The sequence below is a fragment of the Tenrec ecaudatus genome, chromosome 5 (assembly GCF_050624435.1).
Source record: "Tenrec ecaudatus isolate mTenEca1 chromosome 5, mTenEca1.hap1, whole genome shotgun sequence".
In the NCBI taxonomy this organism is placed as follows: Eukaryota; Metazoa; Chordata; class Mammalia; order Afrosoricida; family Tenrecidae; genus Tenrec; species Tenrec ecaudatus.
Window position 1 is genome coordinate 9032725 of NC_134534.1, and position 25551 is coordinate 9058275.

General features: G+C 45.5%; 1 pseudogene; it reads left to right on the forward strand.

The window, feature by feature from the left end:
* The first annotated feature begins 23553 nt into the window (after positions 1–23553).
* LOC142448646 (thymosin beta-15A pseudogene) lies at positions 23554–23975 on the forward strand (annotated as a pseudogene).
* The last annotated feature ends 1576 nt before the right edge of the window (positions 23976–25551 follow it).

The window sequence follows — 25551 nt, forward strand, 5'->3', positions numbered from 1 at the left end:
ACTTGTGTGTTGCTGTAACACTAGAAGCTACTTCACTGGTACTGCAAATGCCAGCCAGTCACCCAAAGTGAGTTTCAGTGGAGCTTCCAGACGAAGAACACTTTATGAAGAAGGAAGCAGCTGCCCACTTCAAAGGACTCTCTGAGTCCTCTGTATCCTCAGCATCACATATTCCGGGAGCATCTGGGGCACTCTGCAGACACATGGCTCCCTGCCCTCTGAAAATGTACATTTCAGTGGTGAAGGGGCCAGAGAACTGATGTGGACATCCATCAGATTTCTTTCCTGGAAGAAAAAGTTGGTGGGACTCTTGATGGAGAACTCTCTGGAACTAGAGTTAGCCCCCTGCTTGGTAACAGGACAGCCATGGGGTGTGGACCTCAAACTGGCCTCCAAAAGGGCTGAGCAGACAGAGACTTGGTTTCTTTGCAGGGGAGCTGTGGGTGGACACTGTGGTAGGAAAGGCCAAGCTTCTAACCTTGATCTTCACACTCACCCCTGGAATCACATCATTTAGCCTTTGCCACATGGCTGACTAATTATCCTTGGGATCCGCACCAGCCTCTGTCATTCACCTGGTGCAGTACTTGAATGTCAGAGCACCCATATTCTCTTGGCTCAGTTGGATCTCCAGGAGGTCACTCAGGTAGAACTCAGGAGTGAGGAAGTCTGAGCATGATTGCCTCTGAGACCCTGGGGGCACAGGGCATGTCCCAGGGAGGAGGCCAGAACTGAGCTTTTATCCCAGCTCAGTCACCTCCGTTGGTGTACGGCTGTGTGAAGATTCTCTGTCATGGGACCCTTGGGATAAGCTTCATGGCAATGGGATAGTTTTCTGTCCTTGGCAGACACTAGGAAAGGCCATCATGGTGGTGAACTTTCTCCTCCTGCAGCAGAGTCAGGGCTGGCACAGGTGTGATGGTGCCTGGATATGTGCCACAGCTTCCAGGACCAGCTCCTGGAGATGATATTGATGCTCCTGGTGATGGTGTTCCTGCTCCTATGCCACCAGGGGGCTGGAGTCCCCCACCAAGAACCCCACCACCAGCTCCTTTGCCAAAATCAGAGGAGCAGCTGGTGACCAGCTCTGGAAGCCCCAGGTGATTCCAGTCTTGCTCCTGCAGCAGTCCTGCCATGGGAGATAGCCCCGGGCGTGCCATCTCCGGCTGTGGCCTGAGCACCAGAGTCCCAGTCATTTGTCATAGATCCTCCCAGCTCCTCATTCAGAGACAGACACCATTGACTTCACTTCCCTCCCCAGAATAGATTTTCTTTGTCTTTCATATTTTTCCAGCTCACTTAATACTTCATAGTTGATACGATTTTAAGTGGTAGATTGCTCCTCTACTAAGATTTGTTTGCATCGTTTTCAAGCATGTGACAGTGATTTTATAGACTTTCACAATTCTATTAAACCATCATCAATATCTATTTCCAGAACATTCTCCTCCCCGCAGAGTGGAACCTTCTGTGGACTAAGAGACAGTGAAGGATGGAAGTAGCCCGGAGGAGGATCAAGGATATCTCTGGAGGGAAGAGCTCCTTGGAAGGGAATACAATACAGCTTAGGGCGTCATGTTACCCCATCTGGAAAGCCACAGAGGTGGCACCTGGGGTTCTGCTGGGGTGCTCTACCCACTTCTGACAGCACCTGCAGGCTGGGAAGTGAGAGTGACCATTGCTAAGACAGGGGCAAGAGAAGGCTGCATGCACCAAGGGGCATGGCCACGAGGACGTGGGAACACTCTGAAACTGTGGCCCTTTCCCCACAGTTCCGTTATTGCCTTGTGTGCTCTTCTGTCGCCAAGGGTTTCTACTGTGCCTTTCCAGGCACTCTCTGTGTCTTACAGATTCAGAATTACTGCGGGCGGCGTGTGTCCAGATGTCACTAACACGCGTCTCTGGTGTCACCCTTCAGAACGCGGTTCTCCCCAGTTTGCCTGTCGTCACTCTTTCCTGTCTTTGAAGCGTTATGTGCATATTTTTCCTCCAAAGTGAAGACACAAGTGCCTCATAATAAGCAAGAGGATATGACTCATTATTCATCATTTCTGTACGCTATTGATAGTTCCATGGAGGGAGTGTGATAAAGTGAATAATTCTTTGGGTTTTTGAGGCACTGATGCTACGTGTAAAGTTATTTTTATTTCCAAATTTTATATTGTTTGGAAAGTAATCTATCATTGCCAATGGACTTACTACCAGTTGGCAGCTACGCAAAACCTGTTGGTGTCTTATTTTAGAGTAGGAACTAGTTTGTTGCAAAGATACACCTGAGTATTTACTTATTTGTGTTTTGGGTAAAAAGATTGATGAAATTCTTTAGGGACAAATAGAAATTACAGCAGCTAACTTTTCTTTTTCTTCTTTTTTTAATAAATCATTTTTGGAGGCTCTTACAGCTCTTATAACAATCCATACATCAATTGTATCAAGCACATTTGTACATTTGTTGCCATCATCATTTTAAAAACATTTTCTTTCTACTTGAGCCCTTGGTATCAGCTCCTTATTTTATCCTTCTCCCGCTTCCACCCTCATGAACCCTTGATAAATGATAAATTATTATTGTTTTCATATCTTACACCATCCATGGTCTCCCTTTACCCGTGTTTCTGTTGTTCATCCCCCCAGGGAGTGGGAGTGAGGGTTATACATCGATCCTTGTGATCGTTTTCCCCTTCCTACCCCTTTTCCCCAAATTTTCCCCCTACTCTCATGCATTTCTATTCCCACCTGGGGGTTTATCTGTCCTGAATTCCTTGTGTTGAGAGCTCTTATGTGGACCAGTGTACATGCTCTGGTCTATCCAGGCTTATAAGGTAGAACCGGGGTCATGATAGTGGGGGTGGGGGGCGGTGGTGGAGAGAAGTATTAAAGAACTTGAGGAATGTGACATCCTGCCTGGCTCATCCCTTCCTTGTGACCCTCCTGTAAGGGGATGTCCAATTGTCTACAGATGGACTCTGGGTCTCCACTCCAACCCCGCTCATTCACATCGGTATGATTGTTTTGGGTCTCCTGCTACCTGATCCTGTTGACACCTCGTGATCACACAGGCTGGTGTACTTCTTCCATGTAGGCTTTGTTGCTTTAAGCCTTTAAGATCCAGATGCTATATTTTTTCAGCTGGGCATCATCATACAACAAACATTTCAGTCACATTGTTATAAGATTATTTTTATGGGGGAAAAATACTTGAAATTCTTCCTGGCACAAACATACTGTTACATATTTATGAACTCAGATGGCTGATCTGTCTCATTTTTTTTAATGGAATGAATATCATCAAGCATTTTATCCATGTTTGGTAAGTCAAGGTTATTTTGTGGTTCCCTTTGACCAGTGACACCTCCTGTGTGCAGAGTAGAACAGCTCCCAGACGGGTTTCAAGGCTCTGATCATTGGGGAGTAGATTGTTAAGGCTTACTTTGGAGGGGCCATCTTTGGATTTGAACTGCTAACCTTTGGGATAGTAGTTGTTGTTAGTTGCCATCGAGTCAGTTCTGACTCATAGCAACCGCATGCACACCAAAAGGAAACACTGCCCGGTCCTGGATCATCCTCATGACTGCTGTGTGTACGTCCATTGCTGAAGCCACTGTCATATTTGGAGTCCCTCCCAACCCCAGAGGCTCATCTGCTGATGATGAAGGTTGAGATCATTTGAAGGAAGTTTGGCAGCTACACATTGTTCGACGGAAGCAGAGAGCATCTTTGGCCAACATCAGTTGCACAGTTTCTCTAGGCATTGAGGGCCCAGGGCAGAGATTCTCTGGAAATGGATTTTGCTGTTCAGCTTTAGTAGGTTCTTTCGTTGGGTGACTTCAAGCCGATATCACCATATTTGGCAATGTTCCACTGCCACTCATCGGGTTTCCAGTGGCTAATTCCTCAGAAGTGGACCGCCTATTCCTTCTTCTTAGTCCCTTTTTAATCTGGAAGCCCCACTGACACCTGTCCACCTTGGGTGACCTGCTGGGATTTGAAATACTGATGACCTCGCTTCCGGCATCGCAGCACCAGACGAGCTGCCACAGCATGACCAACTGGCACACGGGTGGTGGCTTCAGTTTATAGCCCAGCATCCAAGCACTTTCTCCACCCAGGGCCTCCTCCATCAAAATCAGGTTTCTGGGAGTATCTCTTACATTGAATGTGTGAGTGGGCTTCACACGTTTCTGGAAAACACTATTATGACTCAGTCCGCTTTTTACCATGAACATTTTGTAGCCCCTCCCTACCCTAAAAAACAAACAAACAAACAAACAAACAAACAAACAAACAGAAAACATTGAAGTCTTTGGACCTGAAATCATCAGTCAATTAAGTAAGAATGGAACCATAAGACTTAAAAAAAAAGATTTATGCAAGAGTTAAAATTCTATTTCTCCCAGGAAAGGTTTAATTGCTTGCTATAGGTTGAACATAATATTTTTGGGTTGATAGAGGTTGGGCTGGAGGCTATCATACACTTGATCTAATAATAGACTACAGGAAGGTGATATGCCTATTTTTCAATTTATCTTCTTTACCTTGGCTTTCCTTGCCCTTTCCCACCATCTTGTTCCAGGTTTCCAAGTATTCAAGAATGACCAAGATATGACAAAATAATAATAATTTATAAATTATCAAGGGTTCATGAGGGAGCGGGGAGCGGGGAGGGAGGGGGGAAATGAGGAGCTTATACCAAGGGCCCAAGTAGAAAGCAAATGTTTTGAGAATGATGATGGCAACATATGTTCCAATGTGCTTGACACAATGGATGGATAGATGAATTGTGATAAGAGTTATAAGAGCCCCCAATAAAATGATTTTTTAAAAATGAATGGCCAATTCCTGCTGGGAGAGCAGCTCCATGTTGGGCTGCTAACTGCAAGGTCAGGTTCAAAACCACCAACTGCTCCAAGTGAGAGAGATGAGGCCTTCTTCTTGTGAAAATATGCAGCTTCAGAAACTGGCGTGGCCAGTTCTAGCCTGTCCCAAAGGGTTCTTATGAGTGGGAAGTGACTAAGTGGCAGTGAGCGTTAAGGATTTCAGTGTCCAAAACGCTCAGAACACTTCCTGCCTGGTCATGTACTCCAGGAAAGATACAGGCAGCCTACATAGGTGACAGGTCTCCGCTGTGTGGGAGCTCTACACGTGGAGATCTACTCCAGGGCACGGAACCAAAGAGTCTGTTAAAACTATAACACAAACCACATTTCCAAAGAATCTCCAAAAGCTGAAAAGCTGCCTGCCAGGCCCTCACGCCTAGAGAAGCTGTGTAACTGATGTGGTCCAAAGAGATGCTCTCTGCTTCCAGACAACTATGTGTAGCAGCCAAACCTGCGAGTGATCTCGACCTTCACCCGCAGTACCCAAAACTCACAGCCACGGAGTCGATGCTGACTCATAGTGACCCTAGACTCAGGCCAGAACTGGCCCTGTGGGTTTCTGAGACTGTAGTTCATTATGAGAGTAGAAAGGCTCACTTTTCTCCCACAGACCAGCTAGTGGTTTCAAACTGTTGACCATGCAGCGAGCAGCCCAATGCCTAACCACGACGCACCAGGGCTCCTTTCCAAAGTGTTACCCAAGGAATATTATTTCAGTTTTAGTTATTAATTTTATAAATCATTTTATTGGGGGCTCTTACAGCTCTTATAACAAAGTGTTCTCTCTTCTCCACACTTATTTATAGCCATAGTTTGCTGGGTTTTCTTTTTTAAAATCATTGTATTGGGGGCTCATACAACTCATATCACAATCCATACATACATCAATTGTATAAAGCACATTTCTACATTCGTTACCCTCATCATTCTCAAAACATTTGCTCTCCATGTAAGCCCCTGGCATCAACTCCTCATTTTCCCCCCTCCTTCCTTCCTGGCTCACCCCTCCCTCATGAACACTTGATGATTTATAAATTATTATTTTGTCATATCTTATACTGTCCAACGTCTCCCTTCACCCATTTTTCTGTTGTCTGTCCCCCCAGGGAGGAGGTTATATGTAGATCCTTGTAATTGGTTCCCCCTCTCTACCCCTCCCTTCCTCAACCCTCCCAGTATCGCCACTCTTACCACTGGTCCTGAAGGAATCATCTGTCCTGGATTCCCTGTGTTTCCAGTTCCTATCTGTACCGTGTGTATCCTCTGGTCTGGCCAGATTTGTTAGGTAGAATTGGGATCATGATAGTGGGTGGGAGGAAGCATTTAGGAACTAGAGGAAAGTTATATGTTTCATCATTGCTACACTACACACTGACTGGCTTGTCTCCTCCCCATGACCCTTCCATAAGGGGATTTCCAGTTGCCTATAGATGGGCATTGGGTTCCCACTTCACACTCCCCCTCATTCACAATATGATATTTGTTCTTTGATGCCTGATACCTCATCCTTTCAACACCTCATGACCACACAGGCTGGTGTGCTTCTTCCATGTGGGCTTTGTTGCTTCTGAGCTAGATGGCTGCTTGTTTACCTTCAAGCCTTTAAGACCCCAGATGCTATATCTTTTGATAGCCAGGCACCATCAGCTTTCTTCGCCACATTTGCTTATGCACCTGTTTGTCCTCAGCGATCATATCATGGAGGTGTGCACCCAATTATATGGTTTATTGTTCTTTGATGCCTGATACCTGATCCCAGCGCACACAGCTTCGTCTTTCTCCCCAGGAAGGACTGATCCATTTGAACTCAGCGGTATAATCCACTGCTCCACCATGGCGCCTTGGTGAACACGAGTGTCTAGGAACTGGTGAAATGGATATTTTATGAAATATCTGGGAAAAGTAACTGAGATAAAAATGAAAGCCCTGGAATACATAAGGGAGCCACATACACACGTTTCCCTCCTGGGACGGAGAGCAGTCCAGGCAGACGGTGCCCTGGAGGAGGAGTGGTCAGCGAAACTTTGTAGATTTGGTAGCTTCTTGGAAAAAAAAAAAAAGCTTTCAACTCATGATGACTTCCTGTGTGACAGAGTTGAACTGTTTTCCAAAGGAGTTGATTGTAAACTTTTGGAAGCAGATGCCCAAGACCTTCCTCACCCTCCGGATGAATAAAATCCACCACCTGGTCTAGCCCTGTACTGCTAGTTTCACCCAGGGATGCCTTGGCTGGCGTTAAAGCCAGGGAGTTTGCGCAGAAAACACTCGGGGAGTAAAATGGGCTTCCAGTGGGGAACCACACATGTGAAAACTGGACAGTGAATCAGAAACACTGGAGAAATGTGGATGCATTTGAGCGGTGGTGCTGGCAAAGGATACTGCAGGTACCATGAACTTCTTGAAGGATGAATGAACCTGTCTTGGAAGAAATATAGCTTCCTGGAAGGCTCTGTAGAATCGAAGATAGCAAGTCTGTCTCGCGTACTTTGGACATGCTTGAAGATGAGACTGGCCCCTGGGAAGCTGTATCATGCTTGGTAAAGTAAGAAGGAAAAAATGTTCTATGTCGTTGAGTTGATTCTGACTGAAAACCTCATCTTTCTCCTGAAGAATGGTTGGTGGTTTTGAACTGCTGACCTTGTGATTAGCAGCTCAACACATAACCCACTATGCCACCAGGGCTCTAGCTGGTAATGTGGAGCATCCGCAACAAAGAGGATGACCCTCCAGGCAATGGATTTAGTCCCACATTATAGATCCAATTGGGTCAAAAATGTCAAAAATTGTAAATGGCATCATTAATCTACGTGCCCACACTAAAGAAAACCACCACCCAGCTGTTAGGTGGTCATAGTGCAGGGCTTGCATGTTGCCATTATGCTGGAAGCTGCCTCACCAATATTTCAAAACCCAGCAGAATCATCCACAATAGTCAGGTTTTATCAAAACATTCAGAGTAGGACTAACTCTAACTAGGATCTCTTTGTGAAAGCTAGCCAGAAAACACCTTGTGGATCACAGTAGATTTGACAACCCCAGAAGCTGAATCTTCTTAGTAGAAAGGCACTCAGTTGGCTCAGTGGCCACGACAACGATCTGAGACACACTGACCATTGTCACGACGGCACAGGCTTGGGTACCATTTTGCCCTGTTGTACAGGAGGTCACCATTTGCTGGAGCTGACTCATGGACAACTAACCGCAACCATTCAAGAATGACCTGGGTTGGTTGGGGGGAATTATTAAGAAGGCAAGTTCAAGGGACCACTGTCTCGGACACTCTTGATGGTAGGGTGCAGGGGCAAGAGTGTTGGAAGCCTGCATGCTTAACAACTAACCTTGGCTCCTGGAGACCCGCATGAACTTTGATGCAGAATGTGGCAGAGGGAGGTGGGTGAGGGCAAGCAAAATGAAGACTCAGGGAGGTTACGTGACTCAAAGGTGGGGACAATTCTGCTGCTCTGTGCATTTCTCCATCACCTGGAGTTGAGTGAGGAAACAAACATCTCCCCAGACACCCTGTGGTGCCCTACCTTACATCTTTTGTTTCTTAGTGTTTATTGTCTGAGAGCACCATCTGGTTGACTATTAACTGGTTTGTATCCTTTACTGGAAATTAATTAATTGAGACAATGACTTGGTGGCAGTGCTCACCCTGTGGACAGTGGGTGGTGCAGAGAAAGCACTTGATAACCAAACATGTGGTGAACCCATGAATGAGTGAGCGAAAGACTTGATCAATGAATGTCACTCTAAATGAAGGTGCCAGGCTTGATTGCTTTAAACCCAGCACTGATGTTGCTTGGTGCTCCATTGGCTGTAATGCTCTCCATCCTTTTACCTATTCTTCTCCAAAGGAGGCAGAGGATCTTCACTGATTGGTGCATAAAGTGTGAAAATCAGACATGTTCAACTTGGATCATCCATTTGCTTGTGGTGCTGTTCCTTCCTCCAGGGAAGGCTCTCCCCAGCCTGTGGGCTCCCTAGAACCTCATGGGTTATCCTCATTGATAGGGGCTCTCGAGCCCGTTTGCCACTCCCCGTAACTCCGTGTGACAGTGGATACCTGACTCCTCGGGCCCCACAGTCATCGTTACCAGAGCATATCTCTGGGTGTTTTCTCCTGCTAGCTGCTGGGTGTATTCAACTAGCAGCCAAGTAAAACTCTAATGCTGAGAGTCATTAAGACCCTCCTCCGCATGCCTGCACCAGCTCTGACATCAGCAGCAACTTAGGTGCCAGTGGGGTACTCTGCCTGGCCAGCTCTTCTCCCACCAACAATTTGTTGCAAGCCTTAGTCAGAGAGAAAGGTGCTAGTCTTTGGACACCTTGAGAGACCCTTGCACCTTGGGACTCTGAGAGTCCAGATAACTTTTCAATAACCCCACAATTTGGAGACTCGCTATTCTGGAAGCCTCAAGTGATGACAGGAAAAGCCCTAGAGTCAAAACCTTGGGTACCTGTTCCCAAGACGACCAAATCCTCGCCGGGCAGCCTGCAGCTATCATTTGGCTTCTAGGAGTTCCCATTTCGTTACTGCTGAACGCGGAGGCTGAATTCCCACGGGCAAAACAGCGAAGGGAAAAATACACTTCCATTAATTAAGGCACTTTGTTAACTGCAGTTCCGTCTATATGGTCTCTAACAATGTCTGCAGTAGATTTACAAAGAGCCCTGGCTACATAGCTCATCATCGTTATTAGTATTTGTCTACAAAATCCCTGTCTTTTTTTCCAGCCATGCTATTATTCTTGCATGCTGGACTCCGCATCCCTCTAAGCCCTTCCCTCTCTCTATGCCGGGAGGACAGAATGCTGTCTTTGTATGTGTTTCTATCCCTGCCTCCTAAGACAGAGCTCGGTGATGCTTGAGGAATTGAATCAAATGGAATGCTTTTCTGAAAAGGATGTGGCATGGCCTCATTAAGCCCGAATAGGGAGGATGTCCATCAAAGTGATCCCATAAAGGAGAGCTTTTTCTTTCCTTTCTCCAAATGTGCTAAGGCTATACCAGCTCGGTTGTTAGCTGTGTGTGAGACCATGAGCACAGGGCTGAACATTCTGTTCTGTGGCTGTTGCCCTATAATTCTAACGAATCCAGATGCTTGCACCATCTGTTAATAACCCCTCCACGTCCTCATCGCTGCAAACAAAGGGGAAGAGACAGGTAATGAATACTATGCAGAATGTCATAGGAAGCAACCAGGTATGGTACCTCCTGGCCTGGGCTGGCAAGATGGAGTAGTCAGAGATGCAGGCTTCTGTGCTCATTACATCTCCTGTCTCTTCCATAGGAGCTGTGAACCCTGTGGTGTGGGGAGCGGAGCACCTGAGACCAAAAGCACTAATGAATTTTTCATGTCGCAACCTTCCTTAAGGGAGAGGTAAGCGCATGTCAAGTGAGCGCAGGCGTCTCATGAACTACCCCGATAAGGTAGCCACTTCCAATTTCCTCTTCCCTATGAATCTCTCTACTGGATCTCAGCTGAAGTCAACTTTCTAGCCTTGGGGGTAAAGGTGCCCTAGTGGCAAAATGGTTAAGCTCTGGGTTTCCAACTTAAAGGTTGGTGGTTCAAACCCACCATTCATGTTGAGGGAGAACAATGAGGCCACCTGCTTCTGTCAAGATGGCCTTGCTGACCTTGTAAGGCAGCTCTACTTTGTCCTGGAGGATTCCTAGGGGTTGGGATTGACTTGATGTCAGAGTGGACCATGCGAATGGGAAGGAAAGGAGGATCACAGGGCAGTTCGGGTCTGTGTAGCTGAAACACATGTGCTGGTGTTAAAGGCAGCGGGCTTGTGGTGTTGCAGAGAGGAGAGAACAACTGTAACGGCCTTCAAATGGAGTCTCCCTCCTGGCCAGCCTGGGTCTGTCCAAGTAGAACTGGGCTCCGTTGGGTTCCCAGCTGCTCATTGGAAGTAGATCACTAGAAACTTCTTTAGCCCTATAACGCCGAGCGTGGCGTTTCCATAACATTTAATTAAAATGTATACATTAACATGTATTGACAACTAGGAAAGTAAAGAATAAAAACAAAAATAATTTCCCCTGAAATTAAAAATTCAGGCATTATAGGATGAAAGGTGTCCTGGGGGACTTGAACTTCCAATCTTGCACCTGGCAGTTGAAAGCTAGAACCATGTGCACCAGGCAGAACCTCCCTGTCCAACACAGGAGTCCTCTCATGGGAAATCTTGACTCGGCATCTCTGTGCTGGCCTGGCCGACACATTTTCAGAACTGCCCTTCAATCTGAGGCCCCTACAGCCAAGTGCCCCGTGCACCCTGCCTTCCTTTCACACGTGTCTGAACCACTGCCCGTTCTGAGGGGCCACCTGCCCTGTCCTGCTTCCTTCCCCTTGTGCTTCTCAGGGCTTTCCCAAGATGTCTTATGCCCAGCTCGTGCCACTGGGCTGCCTATTAAGCAGAGACCTGACAGAGATGTACAGTTTTCTCATCTGAAAGTCGCCGGCAAGGGCAACATTTTATTTCTGTTTTATATGTAATTAGAAAATGTGGCTTCATTCTCCTAGGGAGTGGAATAAAGTCATAATGTCCTGAGATAAAACTCCGTCTTAGTCACCAAAAGCTGAGTGATTTGGGGAAACACAATTAACCTCTGAGTGTCAAAATAATCCTCCCAAAGAGGTGATATAAATCAAAGCACTATCTTTGTCCGTGACCTTCAATCAAGTCATTAGTCAAGTATGAGAGGGGTTAAGGAGAGATGGAAAGTCTCTGGAGCACGAACAAGAACCACTTGCCATCAGGTCAATTCTGACTCATGGCCGTTGCAGGTGTGCCGGAGTAGAACCGCTCTGCAGGGTTTCCAGGGGCTAATGGTTCAGAAACAGATTGCCAGGCTTTTCTTCAGAGGCACATCTGGGAGGGCTTGGTTAGGGATGGGTGTGTTCACTGTTTGCAACACTTAAAGGCTCCATCTGTGACATAGACAGTGCAGACAGTAAATGTTTCTTCGGACTCGGTGTTTACTGCCAAGTGAGGAAGTGGCCCATACAACGATGAAGAATGCCAAATAGGTCCAGCATGGCTTCTGGAACCACCCTGCCTGGGTTCAAGCCCTACCCACTCCACAGAGTAGTGGTGGGATCTTGGGCAAGCTACTTCTATTTTCTTATGTGTAATATGGGAATAATAATAGTGCCAACATCATAGAGTTGTTTCAGATGGATGTACACATGGGAAAGGCTTAGAGCATCAGGTGGGTTACCTGGTAAACAAGATGTAGGTATTTGCAATGGTCCTGTGGGGGACTCTCTTCCCCTTCTTGAGTTGCTCCTGGAAGAATCTCTACATGCTTTCTGTTCCTTCCATCTCCTGTTCAAATGAACATTGGTTCCAGTCATCTGAGCTGGTTGCTGGGATGCTAAAAACTCCCACTCCACAAAAATCCATTAAAAACAAAACAAAATTCAAAAAAATACTTGGCCCTGTAGATTACAAATGACGATTCTCGTGATTAAAGTCGGGATGGGGGAAAAGATATTACAGATGCAATTGAATTCATATTCCCAGAATATTTCCTCGACATGGTTTTTAATAAGTGCTAGATGTCAGCTCGCTTTCTTGTGATTGTCCTCTTTCTCTTCAAATCGGAAGCATGCAATCCCACTAATAAAGGCTCCCCGCTTTCTTTGATAAATTGAAGATTTATGAAACATCACTTCTACATTTTATTTTCAAGAAATAGTCCAACCTGCTAACATTTCTAGCACAGGTTAAACTGATTGGGGCTCTTTTAACGGCCTTGTCTCTTTTAAAACTCTTTTGTTTCCTTTCTTTAACAGTTTTATTGGCATATTATTCACAGATCATGAAACTCAATACTCCACTTACCTCAGGAAGAGCTGTACAGCCATCACCACAATCAGTTTTAGAACGTTTTCTTCATTCTTGCCCTCGCGTACTCATCGTTCTTAGCTCCCCATCTCCCCTGCCCCCCACCTCCCCTGCATACCCCCAAGGGACCATTAATCCAGTTACTGTCTCTATAGTCTCACCCCTCCTGGATTTCATATACAGGAAACATTAAAAAACAAATAAATAAGTCCCCCACCAAAAAAAAAAACCCTAACAACAATAACAAAATATAACAGATGAAACCTTCAATGAAAGCAGAAAATATTAAAAGCTAGAATAAACTTCAAATGGATCATAAGGGAGATCAAATCTTTGAGCATTCTCGGTGCCCTTCACTCGGTATGCGTGGACGTGAACTCCCCCCGTAGCAGAGGGGCAGCATTGGCGCAGGGGCACAGTTGGGAAGGTTGGGAAAGAAGAGGAGGAAACAGGAAACCCAGGGCAGAAATGGCACATGTGGGGCATTGCTAGCCACCAGTTGACACACAACGTGTATGGATTGTTGAATGTAAACCTGATGGTCTGCCCTGTAAACCTTCAGCCAATTCACAGTAAAACTTTTGAGAAAGGACAGAAGCGAGGTGGGGATTTCTTTCCTGAGGGATAATAAGAGGAGACCAAGTGTAACCTCCACACATGACTGCCGATTGGCCTCTTGATGCCCCTGGAGGCCCCAACTCTTCTTTCAATGTTACTGGATGTGAGGCTGTGAGGAAGGCGCCTCCCTTTCTTGAGCCCATAAAGCAGTCCTTCCTTCAGCAATGGCCGCCTGCGTTCAGGAGAGTTCAGGCCATCAGGGCCCAGTTTGCAAATAGCTAACGTCTTCATCGCTGCAGATTACCCTCCTCTGGGAGATGTTCCATATTTTAAACCTTGGTGTTTTCTCTCACTGATGACTCTAATCAGAGTCAATCAGTTTGATTATAAGACGTCACTCAAGTGGCAACGTGGACGAAGGATTGCCTGAAAAATGATTGTGGGTCAGACGGGCTTCTGGCACCCTCTTAGGGAACCGGCTTAGATAGCCGGCTTTAGATTTTCACGCAGAAACTGGTCATTAGCACAATGGAAGAGGCCATCTGGGGACAAGCCTGCTAGGTGGCTGTGGGCAGTGGGCATAGCCGGGCTCCACTGCAGCATCTTGGTACTTGCGAGTGGGAAGTGAGGGTAGCGAGAGCCAACTGACCTTGCTTTTCGGTGAGACGAAGAAAAAAAAGATGATTTAAAAGAGAAAGTGATTGAGAATTCAATGTGCAGGGAGAGCATCAGTCCGGAAATCATTTTAAACAGTTTGCTTCTCTTTAGTAGGGCTGTCTTGGAATGCTCAATGAGCTCTCAGCGATGTGTATGCTGTCTGTCGGGGTCACACTTTCAAACGAGGGTCTGAATCTACACTTCATGCTCGATTTTAAAAAGCATGACCCATGAAGGTATCTTAGAGCCACCAGCTATGTGGCATTGGAGCCCCAGTGGAGTAGCGGTCACAGCTTTGGCTGGGATCCACAAGGACAGCAGTTCAAAACCACTGGCAGCTCGGTGGGAACAAGGCAGGAGTTTCTACTCCTGTTAATAGCTGCAACCTTGGAAATGCACAGGGACAGTTCTACCTGGTCCAATAGGGTCACGGTGGACCATAGGGACCACTCAAAGGTCCAAAATATTAAAATATTAAAACACATAACATTCTTAAAGTTATGTTTAGCTAGACAATGTGCTCAACTAAAATGTTACTGTCTACATTTAAGTTGTGGTGCCTCATGAGCTATTTTTCGCATACAATCAGAGATTCAGATACCTCTATGTTCTTTTACTTATTGGGTTCTTTTTGGCTGCAGATGCTCAACAATTGCCCCAGGCTATCATTCCTCTATTAAATAGCATTTGCACCTTTGTTCTCAGAGACTCCAGACTGCCCAGAGCCATGACGGTGTGATAAGTTCCTCACACTGTCGCCTGGAGATTATCTTTAAATTTTAAACAGAATGGATCCTCTGAAGTCTCACTAGTAAAACCTGTCTGAATCGAGCACTGTGCTCTTTTACACTCTATCTAGATGAGATCAGATTGACAGCAGCGACGTGGAAGGTTCCAGGAGAGCCTGGTGGGGCAGAGTTGGTGCTCATGAGGGAGGAACAAGCCAGAAGGGGGGCATGAGGCTGGGTGCACAACTCACAGAGCATAATCATCATCACAAAAGGGTACAAGAGGATTTCAAAAATTCATGGGAAAAATTCCATTACCTTTTCACACCCCCCCCCATCCCCCATGAACTTTATCACGTCTCCTTGCAGACACTGTTGGACTGGTGCATGTTTTGCTGGGTATGTTCTGAACACCAGCAACCAAATGAATGAAACTTAAGATTTCAGCAGCTGTATTAAGTTCGAGTGTCAGGTTCAGCCCGTTGCTTTGTACGCCTAATCTTCCGCCAGCGTCGCCCAGCCTTACGTACCGTAGCTTCAAAAACTTCATGGAAAAAAACCCCTTCTCTTTTTTCATTCCATTTTCCTGCAGCCTATTCATAGGGCTCTGGTGTAAATAACCGACTTTCATAATCGAGAGAGTGATTCTTCCCACTGTCTTTCTTCTTTGTCAAAAGCACTTGTGTTCTTCTGGCATCGGCATCTTCCGGTGCGTGTTAGAATGAGCTGGTTCTTGTCTGGTGTTGCGGCTGGGTGTCGTCACGATCATCAACCCGAGGTGAGTCCAACTCATGTGACGTGTCCACCCGTGACAGAGCAGAACTTCCCCATCGCCTGTTCTTGGCTGTCGTCCTGACAAATGCAGAGCCCTGTTTTCCTTCATCACTAGGTGAGTTTGAAACACCAGCAGTCAAGAGGTCAATGAGCTGTGCTATTGAGGCTCCTAGGTCTTGTATTGCTGCCTACAGGGTCTCTAGGAATCAGAATCGACTCAATGGCAGTGAGGTTTTTGCTTGGGTAGTTGGCAGTTGGTCGGGAGTCTGAGTTGACGCGCAATGATTTCATGGGAACGGGACAGAACAGAGCTGCCCCCTTCACCACACAGATCAAATGCAGGTGAGTTGACATCTGGATGATACTGGTTCTTCTGATTCTTCAACAGGATCTGACTATCTTCCATCACCATTTTGTAATTTCATTCTAGAGACAGATCTTTATTTATGTTTTACTAAGTTTATACCTAAGCATTTTATTCTCTTTGGGGTACATATAAATGGTACGGGTGTGTACTTTTGATTTCCCCGTGTTCAAATGCAACAGACTATTGTGTGCACTCAAGATTTTTACTTAAATTAATGGATAAAAGTCTCTTTTTAAAAGCATGCTCTCACTTATTGGACCCAAATCTCTTCTCTAAACCAAGGAAACCTAGATTGTCACTGAGTAGATTTGAGCCAGCTTCATTAACTGCAGTGGGGATTTGCCGAGGGAAAATTGCACGGTACAGCAAGGAAAGAAGTATTGGGTGGTGCAGACAGTTAACATGTTCAGCTGCTAACGCACAGGTTGAGAGATCAAATCCATCCAGAAACACACTGGGAGATACTTCTAACAATTCAGTCTTTGAAAATCTATGGAACAGTGTGAGATCACTGTGAGATCCTTGATGGCAACTGTTTTGTTTTCTTTTGTTAACTTTTGTTTGGGTTTGGGTTTTACTGGTAGAGTGAGAAAAGAATGAATTTTGGAGTCATCTGCCACCCATCACCAGAAAGTCCTTGCCATCAAGTCAATTCTGACTCACAGTGACCCTATCAGGCAGGGTGGAACTACCGTTTTGGGGTTTCTGAACCTGTAACCGTTTATAGGAGTAGAAAGCCTCATCTTTCTCACTCAGAGCCCTCGTACTTTCAGACTGCTAGACTTATGATTAGCAAGCCAGTGGGTAACCTCTAGGGATTGGAGCAAGTATGTTCCATTTACTGAGCTCCTCTGCACTGATAATAATAAAACACTAATAATAAGAGTTATGGTCAGTGAAACATTTAATGTGAGACAGACATCAAGTGCCTTACATTCATCTCATTGAAGCCTTACATGCCTTTACGGAGTAGGAATTATAGGCCTACAAAAATTTTCTCTGTAGTTTGAGTATCCCCCAAGCTCGGAAAAGTGAACATTTCTGTCTATCTTTCAAGTAAGCTCACGGCTAATTTCTTTGGCAGAACAGCCTGCGCAGCAATGATGCAAGATGACTTATGTTGTTGGTGGTTGTTGTTGTTGGGGGTTCCAGCTTATCGGGGCCACCCGTGCAGCAAAGCAAACCCCACCTGGCTCTGCACCCCCCTCACAGGGTGGCCTTTGAGCCGCTGCTGCAGCCGCTGGGTCGGTCCTGCTGATGGAGGATCTTCCTCGCTTAAGCGAACCCTCTGCTTTGCTGAGCTTGACATCCTTTCCCAGGTCTTTCCTGACAACATGCCCGAGACCGTGGGAGGAAGCCTCACCGTTCTTACTTCTAAGGAGTCTGTCCTTCTTCCAAGACAGATTCGTTTGTTTCTCTTTATCTCAACGATGGCTGAAGGAACGTTTGTGCGTTCAAGGACACACCGCACCTTCCTATTTGCTAATTTACGTAAGCAACTAACCTTCAAAATTCCAAAAAGTTTTAAAATCTGGAATACATTTAGTCTGAAGAGAGTCAGATAGAAGAGAATTGACCTATGTAATGACCCCCATTTTCTGATTCAGGAAACTGAGGCACAGAGCAGTGAAGTCACGTGACCAACCATAGACTTGCATCTTGTAGTGTGGAGCCGAATGTAGGAACAGAGTATTTGAGCTCAGAGCCCAAAGTCATATTCTCCACACTCTTTGTCCTTGCTTAGAACTCAAGGACCTATAGGAATTCTTGTGTGTGTTTTTTAGGTTTAGTGCTGTAAGAATATAGATAACACGTCACATGCTAACTTAGCAATTTTCACATGGATAATTTAGTGAGAACAATCACATCATTCAGGTTGTATGCCTATCACCCATATCGGTTGTCCAAGTTTCCATCCCCATAAACAGAAACTCAGTGTTTCCAAAAGAAAGATTCTTTTTTGGGAGGTTGGGGGTGGGAGGGGGGGTGAGTTCCAAGGAAACCTTTTTACCTGAAACTCTTCTGAGCCTACACTCTTGGATTGAGCAATGTCTGAATGTCTTATCCCTATTGGCATGGAGCTTGGCACAATGGGCATTTTATCTCCACATTTCCAGACCCAGACTTCATTGTGGGCCCGTGGTATGAAGTCTCTTCTGGTCTGGAGACTGCGAGTGTCCCTCACAGGTTTGTCCCGGTGGCCCCAGAGCCCACACAATGTTTAGTTAGATAATACTTATACTTATTCACTGCTGCCTCTTGCATCCCAACCGTGGTAAAGCCAATATGAATCTGCTGGTTACTGTCTTTCTTCTCATGATTTATTCCTTATGACAATTGGTGGCGGCCTCATCGCTGCCACCACCAAAGGTGCCAGTCATAATACAAAGCCTTATCATTTAACTTGGATTTAGCTCCTTTCTAATGGTACTGATTAAATCAATACTCTCAGGTCAGTATCCCCTCCGGCCAAGATGAATAAGTCCCAGTGTCACCCACAAAGCTGGAGGGATCAGAGCACCACTGGCAAACACGCCACATTGACCATGGTGTTGCATGCATCTGGACTCCAGGCCAGCAGAACAAACAAGTTGCATGCCACAAGCTACTGGAGGCAGAAAGGAGGTACAAAGTAACAAAATGAGGAAAAGACTTCAGAGTTAAGATATGGGCATTGCCAAAGCAGGTGAACAAGTAAATGTGGTGAAGAAAGCTGATGGTGCCCAGCTATCAAAAGAGATAGCGTCTGTGGTCTTAAAGGCTGGAAGATAAACAAGCGGCCATCTAGCTCAGAAGCAACAACGCCCACATGGAAGAACACACCAGCCTGTGTGATCATGAGGTCCCAAAGGGATCAGTTATCAGGCATCAAAGAACAAAAATCATATCATTGGCTGCACACCTCCATGATACGATCGCTGAAGACAAACGGGTGCATAAGCAAATGAGGCGAAGAAAGCTGATGGTGCCCGGCTATCAAAAGATATAGTGTCTGTGGTTTTAAAGGCTTGAAGGTGAACAAGCGGCCATCTAGCTCAGAAGCAACAAAGCCCACATGGAAGAAGCACGCCAGCCTGTGCAATCACGAGGTGCTAAAGGGACCGGTATAAGACATCATGAAAAAAAATATCTGTGTGTATATATGTGTGTGTGTGTGTGTGTGTGTGTGTGTGTGTGTGTGTGTATGTGTGTGTATACACCATAGTGAATGAAGGGGGAAGTGCAGAGTGGAGACCCAAGGCCCATTTGTCGGCCACTGGAGATCCCCTCATAGAGGGGTTTAGGAGAGGAGATGGGTCAGTCAGGGTGCCATGTAGTACCGATGAAGAACACAGCTTTCCCCCAGATCCTGGATGCTCCCTCCCCCCAACTACCATGATCCGAATTCTACCTTGCAGGACTGGATAGGGCAGAGGTTGTACTGTGGTGCATATGGGAACTGGAGGCACAGGGAATCCAGGGTGGATGATACCTTCAGGACCAGGGGTGTGAGGGGCGATACTGGGAGAGTAGAGGGTGAGTGCGTTGGAAAGGGGAAACCCATTACAAGGATCCACATGTAACCTCCTCCCTGGGAGATGGACGGCAGAGAAGGGGGTGGAGGGAGAGTCCGGATAAGGCAAGATATGACAAAATAACCATCTATAAATTATCAAGGGCTCATGAGGGAAGGGGGAACAGGGAGGAAGGGGGTGGAAAAAGAGGGCCTGATGCAAAGGGCTTAAGTGGAGAACAAATGCTTTTAAATTGATTAGGGCAAAGAATGTACAGATGTGCTTTATACAATTGATGTATGTATATGTATGGACTGTGATAAGAGTTGTATGAGCCCCTAATAAAATGTAAAAAAAGAAAAAGAAAAAAAAGATATGGGCATTGCAAGGAGACTCAGTGGTCCTCTCATCTTAAAATCTTACCAACATGGAAACTGAGACCCATTTTCCCAAACTCTCATAGCCCTTTACAGAAGAATCTTTCATGTACATAGTTACCCAACTCTGATCCTTGAAGCCATTGGAGATTCATCTTTTGAAAGCTGAATCTTGTACAAGCTGCCAAGCCCATTTTTTAAAGACCTCTTCATTTTATAGCTCATCATCTCATCTACTTTCATCTCAACTTTCTTGAACTCCAGGTACTTAAATAAGTCAGGGGCAATAACGTATGCTAGCCTGAAATTGCTTGTGAGAAATACCTTATGATGTTCCTCTGTGTGACCTCATCAATTCCTTCCCTTTGATCTAGTCTACATTACTTCTCCACGTAGTAAATTCTTGTTAGGTAACTAGATTTAGGGCCAGGGGGTGTCCCTCCCATGCCAGCAAAGACCCCCATAGGGGAGGTTGGAAAGAAATTAATTAACCATTAGACAACAATGGGAGAGACCCAGAACTGAGGATGCCCACATATAAGGCCCCAAGCCAGGTGGGAGGTACACCTGGGCATCCAAAGTAGGCCCAGGCTCATGACATCACCCAGGGGTGCCTAACTCAGCCAAGGGTGTCAACCAACACCTTCAACCATGTCTTCCCAGACAGTGGGCAGGATAGAGTAAAGGCAAGAAGCACAGCCCTGCACCCACTCTTGGCACCCCCTCTTGGCCTGCCACCAGTCTATTTGGCTCTGTCCTCGCTCAGGGGCATGATGTAAGGAGGGCCTCTAGTGTGGGGAGCATGCACACGCCTACGTGCTTCCTCAGAGCCCACTCTGGCCTACTTGGGGCCCACATGTGCTTGGCCTCTTGGCCTGGAGGGATCCCCATTTCTGCATGTGTGGGGGCTCTTTTCCACATGGTTTTTGGTGCCCAGTTGTGAACCCCAGCGTGGTTTCCACACAGCTTGGGGCACTATCCAGAACTAGCGTGTGCCCTTTTGAGACTGTAAAACCTGAAACTTTTCTGCTCCTTCATAAAAACTCACTCGGATTACAAAATGTACTTGGACGCAAATTCTTTCAGTGTGTAAAGCAAAGACCGTGGTACAACCCACTTCAGAAACCTAACATCCTCACTGTAATTGCCCACGTAACCATAAGTGTATGTGCTTTTATAGTGTAGCTGGATGGATTTAAGTATGCAGAAGATGGAGTCTATGCTACTTGGAAATTTGCATTATCTTTGCCCTTCAATACATTGTATTTAGAGTTTTGATTCATAACACTTGGCTTGTGGAAGGCTGGAGTTTAGAGGGGGAGCCCTTCCCCATAATGAGTCTTGAAATAAATTCAGGCTTTACTTGAGTCCCTTCTGAGCATTAACCAGCATTGGGCAGCCCTGCCTTCAGGAGCGTGTGTTTAAAAATGGACTATTACTTCCAAGGTGTTACCAGTACTGTGAGGGACAGTCTTGCCTTCAGAGAAATTGCCTGAGAGAGTTCTTCACAATTTACCTACGATAACTTATTGCCTAAAAGTCTGAATCTATGTGGTTGTGACGCAGGGCTGCATGGTCATTGACCAGTTCTGTAATCTTTGTTAGTTTGCAGTTCGAATCCCAATCCTTGCCCTGCTTCCACGGGACAGCCTGTGATAGAGGTGCTTTGATTTGTCACCAGTCATATTTGGGGGCTATCTCTTGTGCCTGCCATCATCTGTATAGCCCTAGGGCTGTGGACGTACTTAGATTCCACTCTGGCCTCATGGATATGGGCTGCCTCGTCCAGATGGCCTTTGTCTTCTCTTCGTCCTGTACAAAGCTTTGGAAAGGTGTCCCTGTTGAATATGCGTGAATTGGGGGTCCTTTACTCCCACAGGACAACACACAGGCTGGAGTAAACAAACCAGTGCCTTAAAAATAAACACCTGGAAGGTCTCCATTGTGAAAAATAGCACAGCTTAGTTGATATTCTTTTGAGGGAAGATTATGCATTGATCAAACGGAGGTGTTGACCAAGAGAGTCATTTGTTTCCCAGTGTGGAAACAGACCTTGGAATTCTATCACTCCAGCTGTAAATTTTTGCTGAATACCTGTCACAGGCTGGGCATTTCATTAGTCAAGAATACGGCAGTTGAGGGAGCAAGAAATTTATTAAATACTTTCTCACAAAGACATAGACAAGTGCATAGCCATTGCCATTGGACTGATTTCTAAATATGACATCTTTCTATTATAAAAGAACAATCATAACATGGAAAATGTCTTTCTTTCTGTTTTCTTTCATGTCAGTGCTTTATCTGATGGAGGAAAGATAATTATCATCCAGTAAGCCACAAGCCATGTTAAGCGCGTCCTGGTAAACAGACTCACAGGGGCTTCAGGAGATTGGGCTATAACCCTTAATTTGGAGAGACTCGGTGTTCTCTTGTGCAAAGTAGTTCACTTCTGGGCTTGTAGCTGGGCTAATTCTCCATCGAAATGATGAAAAAGGAGGAGTAGATGAAACCCAAGCAGGGTGCTATTTACATGCAATCGCTTCTTGCTTGATGGCGAGGTGAAGAACTGAGCAGAAATTGAAATGACATCACCCCCTTGCAGCTTTTTTTCTTTATTCCGAGTGGCTTGCCTGGAGAGCTGCTTAATTATTCATGCTGCCTTTGGGCAGTGTGACTGGCTCCCTTCCTTGGATTCCAGGTCTATTATTATTCCGTCTCAGAGCTATTTCTTGTTTCCTCCAGCACAATGCAGGTGCTGAAATAAGTAACCTCCCTTCCTTCTCCAAAGCCCTTGAAGTGCTCAACTCAGCAGTAGGCAGGCTTCTCCGGCACTTAATGAGAACCAAGGACGACCTAATTTCCTAGTGGTCCGCCTCAGTTCCCTGGACCTCAGTTCCCTGGACCTCAGGTAATCAGATAAGATTCAGCGCAAGGGGACGACGGTGGGAGGGGGGAGTTATTTCAATGGTTTCTCTCCATCATTTTTTTCTTTCTTTCTCTTCTTGAGCTACCTGAACACACCTATATTCTTTGTTAACCTTTGCTCGAAACCAACTGTGCAAATGCCTTCTTTTCTCTAAAAAAGGAAATGCTAGATTATTTGCTCCTAGATAGGGCTCCTTTCTCTCCTTCCTTCCTTCCTTCCTTCCTTCCTTCCTTCCTTCCTTCCTTCCTTCCTTCCTTCCTTCTTTCCTTTCTTCCTCCCTCTCTTCCTTCCTTCCCGCTTCCTTCTCTCCCTCTCCACGTCCTCCCTCCCTTCTTTCTGCTTTCTCTTTTTTTTTCTTCCTTCTATCCCTTTCTCTCTACTTCTTTTCTTTTCTTTCCTTTCGTTTTCTTTTCAAAGAAACTGCCGGCACGGTGTGGAACCCTGGAAGTTCTGCTGGGTAAGCACTGGGCTACTCGTCACAAGGTTGGTGGGTCAAACCCACCAGGGAGAAACATGAGACTCTCTGGCCCTGTAAAGACACCCTGTCTCAGAAACTGTCCATGTGATTGCTATGAGTCAGTATCAACTCCAAGGGAGTGGGTGCTGTCGGGGAGCAAATGTGAGGGCAGAGATGGACCTCCAGGGCAGCCCGTGAGGGGTCCAGAAGGAAAGACGTCACCCGGAGTCAGGAGGCAGGTTGACTTGGAGAAGAAACGAAGGCTGGAAAGTCAACAAGGATCTTTCGCGCCTCTTGTAAATATAACTACAGTCTTCATAGCTGCCATGATTTGTCTTCTTCTCTAGAGGCAGAGACCCCTCGTGGCAGTGTCACGTAAGCACTGGTCTGCAAACCACAAGGTTGGAGGTTCAAACTTGCCACATCCTCAGTGGGAAAAAGAGGAGTCGACCTGCTACAAAGTTACAGCCTCGAACCTCGCCCTGAGTGAAATCCTGTGTCAAGCCAGGGGTTATCCGTTAGCGGATCTTCAAACCTTCAGGCAAGATGAGTGATAAACCAGATTTGTCTGAAGTGGAGAAGTTTGACAAGTCAAAACTGAAGAAAACTAATACTGAAGAAAAAAATACTCTCCCCTCAAAGGAAACTATCCAACAGGAGAAATAATGTGTGCAAACATCATAAAACAGGATGTCCTCCGGGGAGCAAATTGCAGCATTGCTTGAGTGTTGTCTTAGTTTGATAGGCTTCATTTTGTAAACCTATGTGTTTGTAAAGATTTTAGGAATTTTCTGAAACCTTCTCCATATTCTCTGGCTAAGGGGACAAGTAGCCAATGGTCCATCATCTTTGTTTGAAAACTTCTCATTGGTGTGTAACTATCACATGGCCCATGCTATCATTGATCCACCATGTAAGAGCTTTGTGTGTGTGGTTCTTCCCTTGCCTGCAGGATATGCCATTTTCAACCTCCAATAGGTACCTCCATTATTCAAAAATCTCCATGACATTGCATGCTTTTCCTGCTTCCCAAATTTTATTTTCATTACTAATGTAGCAATAAAATAAAAAATATATAATCATTAAAAAAAAGTTACAGCCTCAGAAACCCTATAGAGAATCACTGTGCTTCAGAATCAAATCAATGACAGTAGGCTTGATTCAGAAGTTATAAAGGAAGATATGGGGTTCACTGAATTACCCAAGCACTCACTCACTCACTCACTCACTGCATTCAAGTTGATTCTGACTCATAATGACCTGTCAGGACAGGGCAGGACTTCCCCTGTGGGTTTCTAAGACTGTAACTCTTTACAGGAGTACAGAACCTCATCTTTCCCCCAAAGAATGGCTGGTGATTTTGAACTGCTGAGCTGTGGCTAGCAGGCTAATGTGTAGACTTCCACATTCAACAGCATGTCCAAACAATAGGCTTTAAGTGACATTTGTAGAACACAGCACCAAGCAGCAGTCAAATTCATGTTCTAGGCAAGTCTTTATGAAATACATACCCAGATAATGCATAACTTGGGCTATAAAAACAGCCTAAATGAATTCAACATGATTATTATTTTAAACAATAATATTATTGAAGGCTATGTTTTTCAACCACAATGAGTTAAACTAGAAATCGACAACTGAAGAATCAACGGAAAGTCTCCAAATACTTAGAAACTGAACAACACACTTCTAAAAATCCAGCCCTCACAAAGTTTTCAAGAGAAATAACAAATGCGTACATTGGAAAGACAATGAAATTACAACATATTAAACCCTGTGGGGCATACCTATAGCATTTATGATGCTAAATGCCTACACAGAAACCCTGGGCGAGTGGTGGCTATGCATTTGGCTGCTGGCCACAAGGGCAGCAGTTCAAAACCAGTAGCGAGATGAGACTTGCTACTCCTGTAAAGAGTTACAGTCTCAGAAACCCACCAAGGCAGTTCTGCTCTGTTCTGTAGAATTGCCGTGGGCCAGAATTGGCTATATGGCACTGAGTCTGTTTCTTTTTTAATGCCTATTTTAGAAAAAAAAAATAAAGCCACATATCAATAATCTATATTCCACCCATTTGTTTGACCAATAGAATTTGATGGAAGTTACAATACCAATACTGAGTGTACGCACCCAGAGAAAGCAAACACTTCCATTCCCCTCCCTGGGATTCTGTCAGGCCATAAGTAAATCAGAGATGACTTTCTGGGTGATGAGAATGTGGGATCCAGATCACCAATGTCCCATCCCAAAAGCCATCTAACTTCCATAAGTAGAGGTGCCACTGAATGAAAACAAAAACTAACAACTATAAAATCGACACTGACAGTCAACTCTTCAAAAAACTGTTTAAGTTCTCCACTCCCAATCAACAAAAACATACAGAATGAATGAAATGAAGTATGATTTCCGAAGTTCACTTTAGCTAAGCTGAACACTAGCGAATGAACTTAAGGAAGAAAGCTTAGTTTACCTGCACA